The sequence below is a fragment of the Hyalella azteca genome, unplaced genomic scaffold (assembly GCF_000764305.2).
Source record: "Hyalella azteca isolate HAZT.00-mixed unplaced genomic scaffold, Hazt_2.0.2 contig6568, whole genome shotgun sequence".
Classification (NCBI taxonomy): domain Eukaryota; kingdom Metazoa; phylum Arthropoda; class Malacostraca; order Amphipoda; family Hyalellidae; genus Hyalella; species Hyalella azteca.
In genome coordinates this window covers 208,543-223,907 of record NW_025936726.1, presented here as the reverse complement: position 1 = coordinate 223,907, position 15,365 = coordinate 208,543, and positions in this window count along the sequence as shown.

Sequence of the window (15,365 nt, the reverse complement as noted above, 5' to 3'; positions counted from 1 at the left end):
GAGTGCAGTACTAATGTACACGTACAGCTGCTGTGCTCTGGACTGTCAAGATGAGTACGGTTCTGACATGGGGTTCTGAGGTACTCGTACCTGGTGCGATCAGGGTGCACGTCAGCCCTCAGCGATTGTAGAATTTTATTTACATTGAACAAGTTGTGGACAGCTGATCACGCTTCTCAGCAGCGTCAGCAATGTTGCCACTGGGCACCACGTATGAACGATTTGCGATTGATTAATCTACGATGCATGGATTTGGAGTATATTTCACTACTGAACTACGATAAAATGGTCGAAAAAAATTTTAAAAGACAAACCCAATTTTCCTGGACTAAGCTTAGAGGACCGACAAATTCGCGCTCCAGGTTACGAGTTCCTGCATTTTTACTTATCCAGCCTTCAAAAGAAACTGTCAATTAAGTAAAAAAAAATGGAGCCACAATTTTCTAGGGCTATCTAAAAAGCTTCTTGGTTGATATGCGTCAATCAAACCCTAGAAATCGTATATCTGGCGAGTATTACACGCTTTTTAGTGACGAGCGGTGAGGTATGTGCAGTATATGCAGAGTGGCGACATATGACGTGTCATTGACTGGAGTCCGTACTACCGCAGTAACGATTAAATTGATAAAAGAACACTAATACTATGCCCATAAATTTACAAGACCTCTGCCATCGTCCGAGATTCTTCTTATAACGACCTTGAAGGTCATAATATAGTATAGTTTAGTGTAGTATCTTCGGCATTGAGGAATAGGCCTGGATAGGCCTGTCGCCGATTCTTGTACTTTTCTTGGCTAGACTGGCTTTTTGATCAAATCTTTTCAACGGACGGTATATTTAAAATCGCTTCTAGATTTCAGTTGTTACGTAGGATACGAGGCATTTCAAGACTAAACATATGCATGATATGCTCCTGCATGGCCTTGTCTAGTCTGTTCTTGAACGCGTTCATACTCGGAGCGTCAACAATATTTTCATGGAGGCTGTTCCACATGTCGGTGACTCGAAGCGAGATGAAATGTTGTCGCGTGGATAAGTTGCACCGCAGTTTTTTTAGTTTATAGCTGTGGCCCCTGGTGTTGATTCATGTTTCAAATTCTAGCAATCCTTCGGGGACCTTGTACAAACCATGAGTATACTTGTACACTTCAATGAGTTCACCACGCAGGCGACGATAACGGAGACTGGGAAGCTTCATAATCTTCAATACTTCTTCATAAGACTTGCCCTTTAAGCCCGGAATTATCCTTGTTGCACGTCTTTGAACACTCTTAACTAAATTTTTGTCCTTTTCAAGTCTCGGTGACAACACAACGTTTCCAAACTCTAGGTTCGGGCGAACGACAGAGGTGAACAACAGCTTCATCATTTCTATATCTAGGTACTCGTAGGAGCGTCTGATCAGCCCAAGCAGTTTATTGGATTTATTAACTTGCGTTTCAATATGCCTAGAAAATTTTAGCTCCTTGTCGACCCAAACTTCAAGATCTTTTTCAACGCAAGACTTCTCAATCATAACCCTCTCGTTGCAACCGTGTCTTCTCATGCTGTAAGCTGGCTGTTCATTGTTCTTGCCGAAAGGAGGTACTTTACACTTGTCAGCATTAAAACGCAGCTGCCACGCATCAGCCCAGTCAACTAAATTATCAGGATCATTTTGCAGTTGAATTTTATTTGACGCATCCTTAACTGTATTATAAACTTTTGTGTCATCGGCATACATGGAGCACACGCTTGACAGTACTTTTGGTAGTCTAATTATTCAAGGTAGACAGGAGATTAGTGGTGCATGATCTGCCAGCAATAAAGCCATGCTGACAGTCTGATAGAATATGGTTAACAGCCAAGTGATCGATAATCCTATTCCTCATAACCGATTCCATCACCTTACACACAACACTTGTGAGACTTACAGGACGGTAGTTACCGGGGTTGCTTCTGTCACCTTTTTTGAAGAGGGGTGTCACTTGGGCTTCTTTCCAGTCGGCCGGCAAAGTCCCTTCGATTAAGGTTTTTCGAAAGAATACTGATTAAGGGCCGGCCAGGACGGTTGCTAATTCGTTGAGTAATCTATTATGGAAACCGTCTGATCCAGATGACTTGTTAGGATTCAGGGAGACCAGGCGCTTGAGAACCTCCTTTCAGGGATCTCAAAACTAGTTAACTTCGAGCCCACTGGTCGCTCCTCATAGGAGCGACTGGTCATAGCAGATATTTTCTTCAATAAATGACAATGACCCTTGCTGACTCAAAACAATTGAGCCCGCGGCAATACCGCTAGACGGGGATAAACCCCACTGCTATACTTCAGTCTCGGCTCCCACCGACAATTTCTCCATAGAAAACGGACCATCTGAGAAGACAAAAACGCCTACTCAGCAATATTCGTCGGACAACATATGAGGGAATTTGTTAGGTGGGCACGGGCGATAGTAGATTGAACGGGCAGGCAAATTTCTCCAGAAGAAAAAAACTGTCAGAAATTCCCAACATTAGATGCATGTTTTATGACAATTTCAGGCGCAGAATCGGCGCTTGTGTGAATTGTTATTGATTTTAGCCATTGCTTTAACGTATTTAGGCTTATGCGCAGAATATTCAAAGACATTTTACCGACACCATAATCAACAACAATTTATACAAATGATGGACTCAGAATTAAGCAGGAAACTTAACAGGAAGATTAACGAAAATGATTGTAATTCAATGAAACTATCGTAATTTGATTTGAGTTTGTTTAGTAGGTCTTATTTGAAAGCCAAACGGTTCAAGATTTAAAGACACATGCCAAGTTTAATGCACACCGCATATACATATAATGACCGCATATAAGTGTGCTGACCGCATATACATATAGGTATATGTAAGTATACGATCGAATCGGCACTCCACCGAACTCGCCTGCGCACTCAAACTCGCGTGCACGACTTGCTCAGGCGTATCTCTTTTAATTATGAACGTATCAGATTGGAATTCAGAACATGACTAGTTATGAACAATGCAACGGTAAAGGAATTATAACAGCAGTTACTGGCAAAACTTTCAATGCTAATTGGATCCACCAATAGCTCATTTGCTTTAAATTACCGACTCCCATCGACATCGACGACATGTAATAGCATTATTAGTTTGCTGAAATCGAAAATTAGCCAAGAAATTAGAAGTTAAATAAACGCCTAATAAATTCATCATTTTTTTAGCAAAAATGTTACCTATTCGAGCACTAATTTTTGCGTCTTCAGTCTTCACGATGAACAGCGGGTGCGTCGTTTCTGTGGGAGAACGATTTTAAAATTCATGGTTCCATCTTTGGTTCCTACGATCTAAGGATTTTCAATCGCTGTATATTTTTAAACGGAAACCTTGCTCAAAACAGCTCTGTTCCGTCTATCTATAGGGAATTCACGAAAATTTCCTGATTTGAAAGCTCAATAAAAATAGAACTAGTAACGATATCATTACAATATGAATTTCATTGAAAAAGAAGTTACCTGAATTTAGCACCATTTAGTTTTAAAGATTTCATCGTACAAATGACTGCCCCATTGTCAATCCATTCAGTTAGTTGATTTTTGAAGTACCGTTCAACTCGCTAAAGCATATATTGACAGGTGTGTTGGCAATGGCTTGGCGAATGTTGTTCTTCAGATGAGGTCCTTGGAGAATCATTGAAACAATTGATTTAAGAAAAAAAAAAATAAAAAATTACAATCGATTTCCCATCAGGAAACCGAACTGAAGGACGAATACGGAATCGAGTACGGAATGCCCTTTGGTTAGCAGTAATGGAACGGCCATTAGAAAAGTAGTATAATGGTTTACTAGCGCTTCAGCTATCAAGCTATTTCGCACCGGAGGTTAAAAGTAACTCGCCAACGAGGCGGAAGATCTTAATTATTCAGAGTCTAAAATTAATCATCACCCACAAGGGGCGGAAGGTCTCAATTGTCCAGCCCGCTGAAGCTGGCTCGAAAGAAGCAGAGTTAGCATCTTAAAGAGACGAAGTGCCAAGGAGGGACAGGTGAAAATCAACAGAAACGACGACACTCGAACAAGAGGTCGCTTACACGGGACGTCGGCCGGCCGCACGAGAGAGACAGAGAAGGGAAATGTAAGGAACCCTGCCTACATAATAACTTAACCCCACAACTGAGACCTGCAGTCAGACACCGCGAGCTCAGCGGTGGGGCGCTCAGGAACAATCCGCCTAGGAGCGCGAAATCCCATAGGATTTCTGAAGAGCACATGCAGACACGCATCAGAAGTCCCCCATGAGGGGGGCCATTAGAAAAGTACGCCTCGACAGCAAGCGCACGCTGCTCACTTGGCCCATATATAGTGGCAACTAACTAGACAGGACACAAAACTTCATGACCTTGCATTTCATATGAAATGATTTTGGTTTTTTCCCCACAACATCTGCCTGCTTGGCACGAAATAGAAAACAGGAAGTTTCCGTTAATCATCTTGTATTTGGTTTCATGATCATAATCTCGTGTACTCGGTACTTAGTTTAGTTTTTCTGTGCAAATTTTGCTTGGTATTGAATGCTATTCCTACAAGTTTTTTAGAGTGATGAAATGGAGAATGTTCCCGAAACTATTTATGACTTCACTTGGTGCTTTCTATGCTTTTGAAAGTATCACTGGGTCTTCAACTACGAGAAAATGGATCACATCAGCTTTACTGGCTTTAATTCGAAACCGTATCCCTGAAGCAAAAGAAGATGAAGCTTCTTTTTTGTCAACTATTTTGGGTTGAAGAAGCATGCCGGAAAAATTGTAAGCATTAGGAGGCAGGCTGCCGTCTCGCACACGCGAAGCCGGCAAGCCAAGCGTTGCTGGCTAACAAGATCTACATACATTAGGGCTCGATAATTTCCATAGTAACCTAATTAAGCTGAACACACGACGAACTCTAGGCTTCTGCGGTTGCCCCTAGGGCGACTAATTCGCTCTGCAAGCTTAAAGAATGAATTAAAGATGGCGCTTGTTGGCGGTGGATGAAATTTCCCGGTCTAAGCTGGGCCTTCAGGCTATTTTACGAAGGAAGCTTGTCCAAGGAAAATTCGTAGAGAAAGAGAAGCTTCGAGCTATTTTGTAGCCATTTAATTACTTTTTCAACGTGACATGTAATGCTAAAAATATACTACAAAACTAAAATAAAAATGTGGTTCAGCATTCACAGCGCACATGCCAAATCCATTAGTATTTAAGAATTATTTAATCAAATAGCTACAAAATAGAATTTTGTAGCTATTTCATGAATTTCAATACTAAGACTGTGCGAAATAACCACTTGAAAAAAATATTTAATGGATTTCAAAATATTTATTGGCATAAAGCCGTGCGCATGTGTAGGCAAGAAGCAATTAAGTGTAAAATATGCACGATGCCTCGATAATTGGTTTCAGTAGAATAATGTAGTTTTATTGAGATCGCAGATATAAATTGTCATCTCAAAACTGTATCTGGAGAAAAAGAGCAGAGAAAACCTCATTACAAGTATTTTATTGACTCAGTTTTCCTACAGCTAGCTGGCGACGCATCGTCCCTGGTCATTTATTTACTTGTTGAGTTACCCCTCAAATCCAGCCAAGTGATCTTGAGGGCAAAAACTTAACACTAATAAACACCATTTGCAATGATAGGGACAAATGATAAATAGATGAGCTCCAAACACAAATACACAACACTAAGATCATAAAAACTTTCACCGGACAAGAATCCAAGTACCGTAAGAAGCAAATAGTCAATATAAAATATTTCCCGACAAACGAAAAAAGAATTCATACTGCGCATCATCGGCTCCACGTATCACTTACACTACGCATTGTGTAGAGTTGATGTTCACAACACTCATCCGAACCTTAACGTAGCTACAGAATCTAATGTACAGGACATCAACACGGCGCGTCTGAATCTATTTCATCGCCATCAAACATGGTCCTCCAAACCTGACACTCTGTTGCCAGTAAACGTTCTGGGTCATGTGTTTCAGAGCCAGCTGTGCGCCGTCGAGTAACTTCTACATGCGTCATCTAGATTATGCATCATCTACACTACGTATCATCTACACTACGTTTCACATACATAACTCATCATCTACAGTTTTCTACACTACGTATCATCTAAACTACGTTTCACCTACATAACTCATCATCTACAGTTTTCTACACTACGTATCATCTACACTACGCATCACCTACACTACGCATCATCTACACTACGCATCATCTATACTACGCATCATCTACACTACGCATCATCTACACTACGCATCATCTACACTACGCATCATCTACACTACGCATCATCTACACTACGCATATCATCTACACTACGCATCATCTTCACTACAAATCTTCGACCCAAGGCATTATTAGTTAAGTTATCTGCATTATGAACTGAAATTCTCAACATCGGTGAAAACAAATTCTTCGTTAAACAATATTCATCCTATAGAACTGGTGGAACGTTAAAACAAACATAGAAAGATTCATAAAGAAGCCATCGCCACAGGCAACCGATACAAACACATCAGCATAAAGAAGTTCAAAATGCACAACATCAACACGCGCGGACTCGGTGGTTTTTCACAGAAAATCAAGATAAGCTCTCGACTGCAAATTACAAAATCGATACCAAGGGAAGCTGAGCAGCATTCACAGCAAGGGTCTGAATAGACCCGACCAGGCTCTTATTTTTGTCACCAATATGAGATTCTTATTGATTTTCGTGCTAATAAATCGACCCCTCCCTTCCATCCAGCGTTTAATGGCCAGGCGGGGGAAACAGTGAGTGTTGTAAATAAGTTGTTGCTTCTTTGTAATACGTTATAAGACTTGCATCGGGTTTAGTTTCATGTATGTAGAGAAAAAATGGATTTAAATCGAGAATTACTTTAAAAATGCATCAATTGGCGCGCAAGTTTTGCTAGTTTGCTCGTGAAATCCTATTTGGTATCATACATGAAGTAAGACAATATTTGCATCATTCGTTAGAATGGGATCACGCAAAATAATGCTACTTTCTTGCAACAAAATCTTATAAGATTTAATAAAACTCTCATCTCTGTCGCGTGCGTTATTAAATAATGCAATGGAGAAAATGAAGCTCTGACGTAGGAACGAATGCTAAATGGCATCACAGTTTTTTTTATCTCTAGGTAAACTTTTATTAATATCAGGAAAATTTCATAAATATTATTTATCGCATTTGAGTGCATCGCTGCCGCGCTAGAAAACGCTTAATCCTTCCCGAGGCGTGGATAAATGTTAGGATAAATGTACGTTTTTTGAGCTCGGGAGATCGGGGAGCAAGCAAANGTTGGTGCGCCTAAGTGGATGATGCAGCGCGATGTTGGTGCGCCTAAGTGGATGATGCACAGCGATGTTGGTGCGCCTAAGTGGATGATGCAGCGCGATGTTGGTGCGCCTAAGTGGATGATGCACAGCGATGTTGGTGCGCCTAAGTGGATGATGCAGCGCGATGTTGGTGCGCATAAGTGGATGATGCACCGCGATGTTGGTGCGCCTAAGTGGATGATGCACCGCGATGTTGGTGCGCCTAAGTGGATGATGCAGCGCGATGTTGGTGCGCCTAAGTTGACGATGTTCCGCTACGGTGAAGACATTATCAATGGAACCGATGTATAATTGATTTTAAGTGAAAATGTCCCTGAAGTGAAGCGACAGTCTCATGATATAATATTTACTGATGTCCATAGAAACTTATACCATCTCAAATTTTCAGGGAAATTAATCCATAGGCTAAACTTACCCCAAACAAGTTTTTCTTTCTGCCTGGTTTTCAACCTATATTGTATTGTAGAGAATATTTACCTACACCAAGAGAAAAGTTTAATTCTCATCACAAGAACACGAAAGAAATAAAGAATTCATTTAAATCGCGAACATCAAAACAGATCCCTCGGCATTGATCCCACCTTGGGCAAGTGTGAGAGAAGAGTTAAGTAAATTATTTTACAAATAAATTAACGTAAAACTTTACATTATTTCTTAAGGGTACATTTGAAAAACGAAATTGTAAAAAATATATTTATATACACATATGAGTGTAATATTTTAGAAACAAAGTAAAATGAAAGTCTTGGAAAATATATCTTTAGGTGGCATACTTCATCAAAAACTGGAGCGAAGCTATGAAAAATGTTATTTTTGGGGAGGAGGGAAATCTTTCACAAAAAGGAGCAACATTTAGAAATATTTTTTAGCCACTGGAAAAGCTTACTTTGAAATTAGCTAGGTAATTTCGTATTAAAAATATACGCGCGTGATAGCGCAATGTTCTCGAGGAAATTCTCTCGAACGTCCCACGCAATCCGTGCCAGCTTGTAGCGTGGAAAGATTTATATCCATATTAAATCTTCAAGATATTTGCCAGCGCCGTAATATTGTGGGATATTCCCTCACCGGTGGGTCTGTATGGTTATAAAACAGACCCCAACGTTCGAGGAATGAACGCAGCGGTAGCCATGACATGAATGGCCTAAGAACAGACCCACCCTTGAATTCAAGCTATAAATGCAGCCTGCGGTAGCGTTGACATGGAAGGTCTAGGAACAGACCCCAGCGTTCATGCAATGAACGGGGCTGCCTTGCATTCTCAATCTAGGGTCTAGGAACAGAACAAGGTGTCAAAGAGGTGCGGTCTGGAACTAGCCTTTCTGGTCTTCAAAAAAATGATGGACGTGTTGGCTGCAGATGTTTAGAAGCGAAAGCTTCGTTTATTGTGCAGCGCCTGCATGATGACATTGCCTTTGATCTTGCGTGCAATAAGCCAGCAAATAAATTATGTCCTCTGGGCACCTAGCTCAGTTGAACGCACAGTTAGATTTAGATTTGTCTTCAATTAAGAATATCAGGTATACCGATGAATGATTCGTATGTATCAACAGAAATAGACAATACACTTCGTCACAGCTTTGCGTGATACTCATGAGCAAGGCTTACTGGTTGTGAAGAATCATGAATATTAATTCAGATAACCTAAAAAATGTGAAATTTTCCTTCCAAGTCTAAACCCAAAAAATTAGTAATCCAAAGCAGGCTAACAACATCAACAAGCACCAAATCATCTCAATCCTATACACCCGCATTAGTTCCATGAAATCCCTTGATGAAATCTTGGTATTGAACATTAAAAAATAATTCATATCTCACAAAAAACTGTAAATTAACCCAGCCGCACAATCACGCGCCAACACAACACACGTTATCATGCCAAGCTGTTTGAGTCAAGCTCGGGCCCAGTGTTTGAACTATGGCTCGCTATCATCAATCATTTGATGTTTGATGTTTGGCAGGAATTCATTATTCAGAACGCACCACATTATTCAGACCACACCGTGCGGTGTAGGGCCGATACGGCCGACCATTATTTCCCAGCCTTTAATATGTGCTTTGATTTCTTAAGCAGAAAATTGAAAGAGTTCGAGCGAACAACAGATAACATTATAGCAGTTTGAAGTCGAATATCTTTAATGTAAGGCAGGAAAATAACGATTAAATATATTTGAATAACTTGGTGGACCGACTCGCGCGACCCATTTGGGAACCGGCAAAGATTAAGGAAAAATCAAACAGAACATGAGAAAATATCTTCATACTTATATTTGTTCATAGATTACCAAGAATATTAGAGCTTACGTTGCGGTATGGATTGAAATATAGGATAGAATGTAGATTTTAGTTTAGATTAAAAGATCGACCAGCGTATAGATAAGAGTATAAATTAGAGCATATAAAAGAAAACAGTTAAGAGAATAGATAATAATGTATAATTGAGAACAGATTTTAGTATAGAAGTGAGTGCAAAGCCAACAGATGACGAGGTGCGATCTTAGTTGGTCCTAACACGAGTTCAGCGAGTGGACCGAACGATTCACATTTCGCGTCATGGGAATTTTAAATCACTCCTGAGAGGGAAAACCATTATCTTAAATTGGCAGGCAAAGCAGGAAAAATTTACTTAGTGGAGTAAAACAGCTTACGTTCCATTTATACCAGTGTTGGGAAATGCATTGATGCCTCATCCGTCACGGCTAGATTGTTGTGATCATGGTTGAACTAACTAGTATTAATTCAACACTGGTTGTGATGTCCAACCTTTCAAGTAAATAATAATTGAACATAATAGTTTTCGTCCTTGCAGGAAGTGTGCTTGAATAACGAACTTACAATAAAAGTATTAATAGTAACAAATATTTTCGGTTATCAAAAAAGAATACTCAGGCACGTGCATATGCCGAGAACAGAAAACATGAGAGGGTGATCGAGGGGGGCGGCATGGGGGCAAGGGGGCGGCATGGGGGGTTTGAAGAGACAATGAGGTGATTGTGGAAGAGGGGGGAGAGGGCTCATAACTTTTCGCGCCGCTTCAAAATACAAGCAAGCGGAAAAAAAAAAACGAAATTACCTCGCGCCTGCAAATGGCCTTGGCGCGAAGCTAACGAAACGGCGCGTTGAGAACCTTGCGCCTTCATAAAGAGGTGACTTGAACGCTCAGCGTCTTCACCAGGAGGTGACTTGAACGCTCAGCGCCTTCACCAGGCTGTGACTTGACGCCTTCGGCAGGAAATAACCAGCAATTTAATATTAAGGCTTTCCGTATTTGTCGGAACTCAGCGTTCAGATGAGAAATTGTTTAATGTATGAATTTGTACGCAAGAAATAGAAGGCAAGTACAATCGTTGAGACGTGACGTACCAGAGGGAACAAAAAATTAGCGCTAATCGAAGGGAAAAGGGGCCATGTTCGCTGATCGAGGAAGAAGGGAAGACAGAGTTTGATAACTGAAGGAGCATAGATGCAAAAGTATGTAACGATGAACAAAGACGTCCATTAATTTAGTTGGAAAGAGAAATGCACTGGCAACGGCTTCATTCTAAAAAGGAACGCGATGTGATGCATGGAGCAAGGAACGGGTGCTGTTATCATGTAGGTAGAGGAGACATGCTATGGCGCATGGAGAGAGGAAGAGGTATGTTAAACATGAGGCAAGAGGGGACGCACTGTGATGCAAGGTGAAGGGAAGAAGTGCGCTAATGGAGTAGAGGGGCTACGCTAAACGACCATAATTTGCGCAGCGCCGCTGTAACGGAGCAACTTCTTCTGCTACTCAAACTTAGATTAGAGGAAGACGAAGCGGACTCCCATCTCTCCCCTCATTATGGATAATTTCCCCTTTTCGTGATAGGAACCTCACCCCAAGCGTTTGGCCGCGGCTTGGGCAAACCAAGCCATCAGCCGAGGAGTTATTGCCAAAGCAAACCCCGAATCATTGCACAACCAAGATAATTAGACGTACTATAATCGTCACGAGGATTGCGGATGCTACCGTACTTCATGACAGTTCCTAGAGACTTGTCTAGTTCCAGTGCTGCGCTGCAACCTAAAAAATAGCTGATCCATCTATCATCATGGATATTATATCGTCTTCGGTAAATCTTTTTTTCTATTTTGACCAAGTGTCGGCAACAAGTTTTCTAGATATCCAGTCAAATACACACAGTAACGTGCTAGCTTCATGAGCGATTGAATTATGAATGGTGAATTTCCACATTCCTCACCTAGTTCTGATGATGGCCTTTGAGATTTTATTAATTTTAGTTTGCTTGTGGTGAATGGGATCTGTTATATTATTTTAGATATTTATTTTTTTTTTGAAGTTGCGACAGTAACTTTCAGTCCTTATTTACCATACAAACATCTGCCAATGTCTACCATAATTTTGTGAAGCAAATGACCTAATCAATTTAAGTTCAAATTTGCTGCATTCATTTTTCTTCATAACAATTTATTGAAATTGAGTATTTAAGTGCATTTTATTGAGCTACACTTTATTTAGCTACACAAACTCTGATTATTGCTCTGGAATAATGCCAATATCTTCGAATCAATGTCGAATTTTTTTTTTAATTTCCGATCTTTCAGGAAAATGGGGCATCGCATAATTTGTGTTTTTTTTATAATGAACAAATGGAAGCGACGTTAATAGCCTTGATAATTAAAATAACGCTACACATCGGGAGGATAAAAGGTATAATCAATATATGCTCATCATCAATAATCAATAATTTAATCATGATAATGGGCAGTCGCTAGCATCTGTGCATTATACAAACAAAATTTACATGAATTTGCGCTTAAGGCGAAGTGATCGCTTCTCCAATATTCGACGCCATTAGACCATCTACGTAGGCCTCCCTCGGCGGGGGGTAGGGGTGAGGGGAGAGGATTACTTACGAAGGGGAACGCGGTAACTTGCGGGAGTGAATCTCAGCAAAGAAAACACTGAACTAACGTTATGCGTACCTCTGCAGTTGCTGAACATAAATTCTTGTACTAAACCCAGAGGCAAGTTCGTATCAGCAGACTGTTACGGGACGGGATCGTCAACCCGCATTCACTAAGCAGTTAACCCGGCCATCCCTTCAATTCTTCATTCAACAGTTATCCCATCACTTACACTAGTCAATTTACAATCAACACATATTGCTCAGTAGGTCGACAGGGTTCATTATAATTTTATATCCTCGTTACTAGAGGCCAGTGACTTTTTCTGAGCAGAGACATCGAAGAAGGTTTATTGCCTGGACGTGGAGTCGTTGACAAGATCTGGCGACAAAGACTGCAGGTCTGAAGGGCTGCAGCGGCGGATCTGGCAACATACATCGTCGCTGGGGCCATAAATCCTGGGCGTTAATTAAGTCAGCGGCGATCTCATCGCACCACAAAACGAAGCGTTATGGCAACACGACTGCTTTAGGGACATGACTGCTCTGTGGCAGCCCGGCGGCTTTATGGCAAAACGGTGGCTTTATGACAACACGGCTTCTTTAGGGCAACACGACTGCTTTAAGGCAACACGGAAGCTTTATGGCAACACGGCTGCTTTATGGCAACACGACTGCTTTATGGCAACACGGCGGCTTTATGGCAACAAGGCGGCTTTATGGCAACACGGTGGCTTTATGGCAACTCGACTGCCTTATGGCAACACGGTTGGCTTTATGGCAACACGACTGATTTATGGCAACATGGCTGATTTATGGCAACACGGCTGATTTATGGCAACACGGCTGATTTATGGCAACACGGCTGATTTATGTCAACATGGCGGATTTTTGGCAACACCGCCGCTTTATGGCAACACGACTGATATATGGCAACACGGCTGATTTATGGCAACACGGCTGAATTATGGCAACACGGCTGAATTATGGCAAAACGACTGCTTCATGGCAACACGGCTTCTTTATGGCAACACGGCATCTTTTGACAACACGGCTGATTTATGGCAACACGCCTTCTTTATGGCAACACGGCTGCCTTATGGCAACACGACTGCTTTATGGCAACACGGCTGCCTTATGGCAACACGACTGCTTTATGGCAACATGACAGCTTTATGGCAACACGCCTTCTTTATGGCAACACGGCTGCCTTATGGCAACACGACTGCTTTATGGCAACATGACAGCTTTATGGCAACACGGCTTCTTTATGGCAACACGGTTTCTCTGTGATAACACCGCTGTTTTATGGCAACATGGTTTCTTTATTGTAACACGGCTTCTATGTGGTGACCCAACTCCATATCAGTGTACCCCACTCAGGAAATTCAGTATACTGAATTAATTGTCTAACCCTGTGTACCTAGTAAACTTGGCTTCAGTGTACAGCCTTGCTCACTCAGTGTATGCGACAAACTTTTTGCATCCTATAATTTTTCGACTTCAGTTTTCCCTGTACTCTGACCAAGTTTCAACGGTTTAAAATGTTCAGTGTTCCAGTATACGGCCATTATATACTATGCAGTATCCGATTTTGCACAGTTTTGTGCCTAGCTTATTCTACTTTGTAGGAAGAGTTAGGATTCCTATGAATGGCTCTGAAGTTTGCCTATATGATGCTCCTGCTGAGTTTGCCTATACGTTAACATCTGCCTGCATCATCCAACAGGTAGCCGGTTAACACCTGCTTGCACATCGAGTGAGCAGTTAACATTTGCCAGGTTAACCATTACCTCCAGGAGTTTACAGTAGGTTCTTGTACTGTTTACATCTGAAGTCTCGTCATGTGTGCTGATAACATCTGCCAGCAGCAGGTGTACACCGACACCTTCATAGCAGGGCATCTTTTTTGGACCAGAATCGTCGGCCAATGGTGTGGCATGTTCCGAATTTTTTCCGACGCTCACCTAAGTTTTTTTATTTAAAAAAAACTCCGTTTTAATTCAGGAAAAATCTCGTTCCGGGGCAATAGCCTGGCAAGAGGTGTACATGTACAAGTGATATCTCATCAACCGTACTCTTTGAGACTCTCTCCTTGTGAAATCTCATGGTCGACGAGATTTCAGATCCAGTAGAAAAGGAGGCATTGCATTTGTTAGGTCCTCGATGAATAGTAAATCTCAAACCCGAATAAATGCAGCACCCACTGACCAGGAGGTGCAACACCTATACTGCACACAGAGATGCAAACGGTGACAGTTTTTTAAGGTTGCTGAGCATATTCGAATCACTGAGGTCCTCTCTGCTGTGTGGAAAAACACTGTTAACCCCTAGGAATTAAAGAGTAAAATAATCATTCATCAGAAGCCTAAAAACGATCCAAATGAATCAATTGCAAGTCAGCCTTGCCGCAGCCACATTTTTGCTGCGAACATTGTTTCTCAAAAGGCGATTATTCCAGTTTGCTCCATACAACGCAGTATATCTTGCAGTGTATACATGCTGACCAATTATGGACGTAGCGTGCAACCCTGCAGGTACAACAGGTGTACAGCACCCCAAATGAGCAACAGGTAACGGCTCAGCATGCGGATATCCGCGAGATATGTTGACACACAGTCCGTTTTCAGCAAATGCAGGCTGTGCAGGTGAGGCTGTGGCTGCGTAAGCTCTTTATGCATGGCTGTTGGTGACATGAAGACGCAGATATATGCGCTGTCGGCAGCTGTATGTGTCCGCTGTTAATCAGGCGTCTCATTCTATTCATTATAATTAGATTATAAGATCAGATCATCTGCAATTTTTAGGACGTAATATTCGCTAGACGTGGTAGAGATTGTTGAGAAAGTACTTGACACTGACTCAGCTTGGATATAAGATTGCTGACTTTTGTTCACATACATGAGGTTCGATACCCAAATTCCCCTCTAGTGCGGTGAATAAGTGATCGAATTTTACAACGTCTTGCTTACTGACTCCATTGCCCCTTGCATGTCGCACTCGCTGCCTGACTCACTTATGACAAACTCATGGCCTGATATCTTACACAAACTTTTAGGAGCACGAGAAATAAAGCGCACCAGCTGATATTCTTTCGATAAGATACG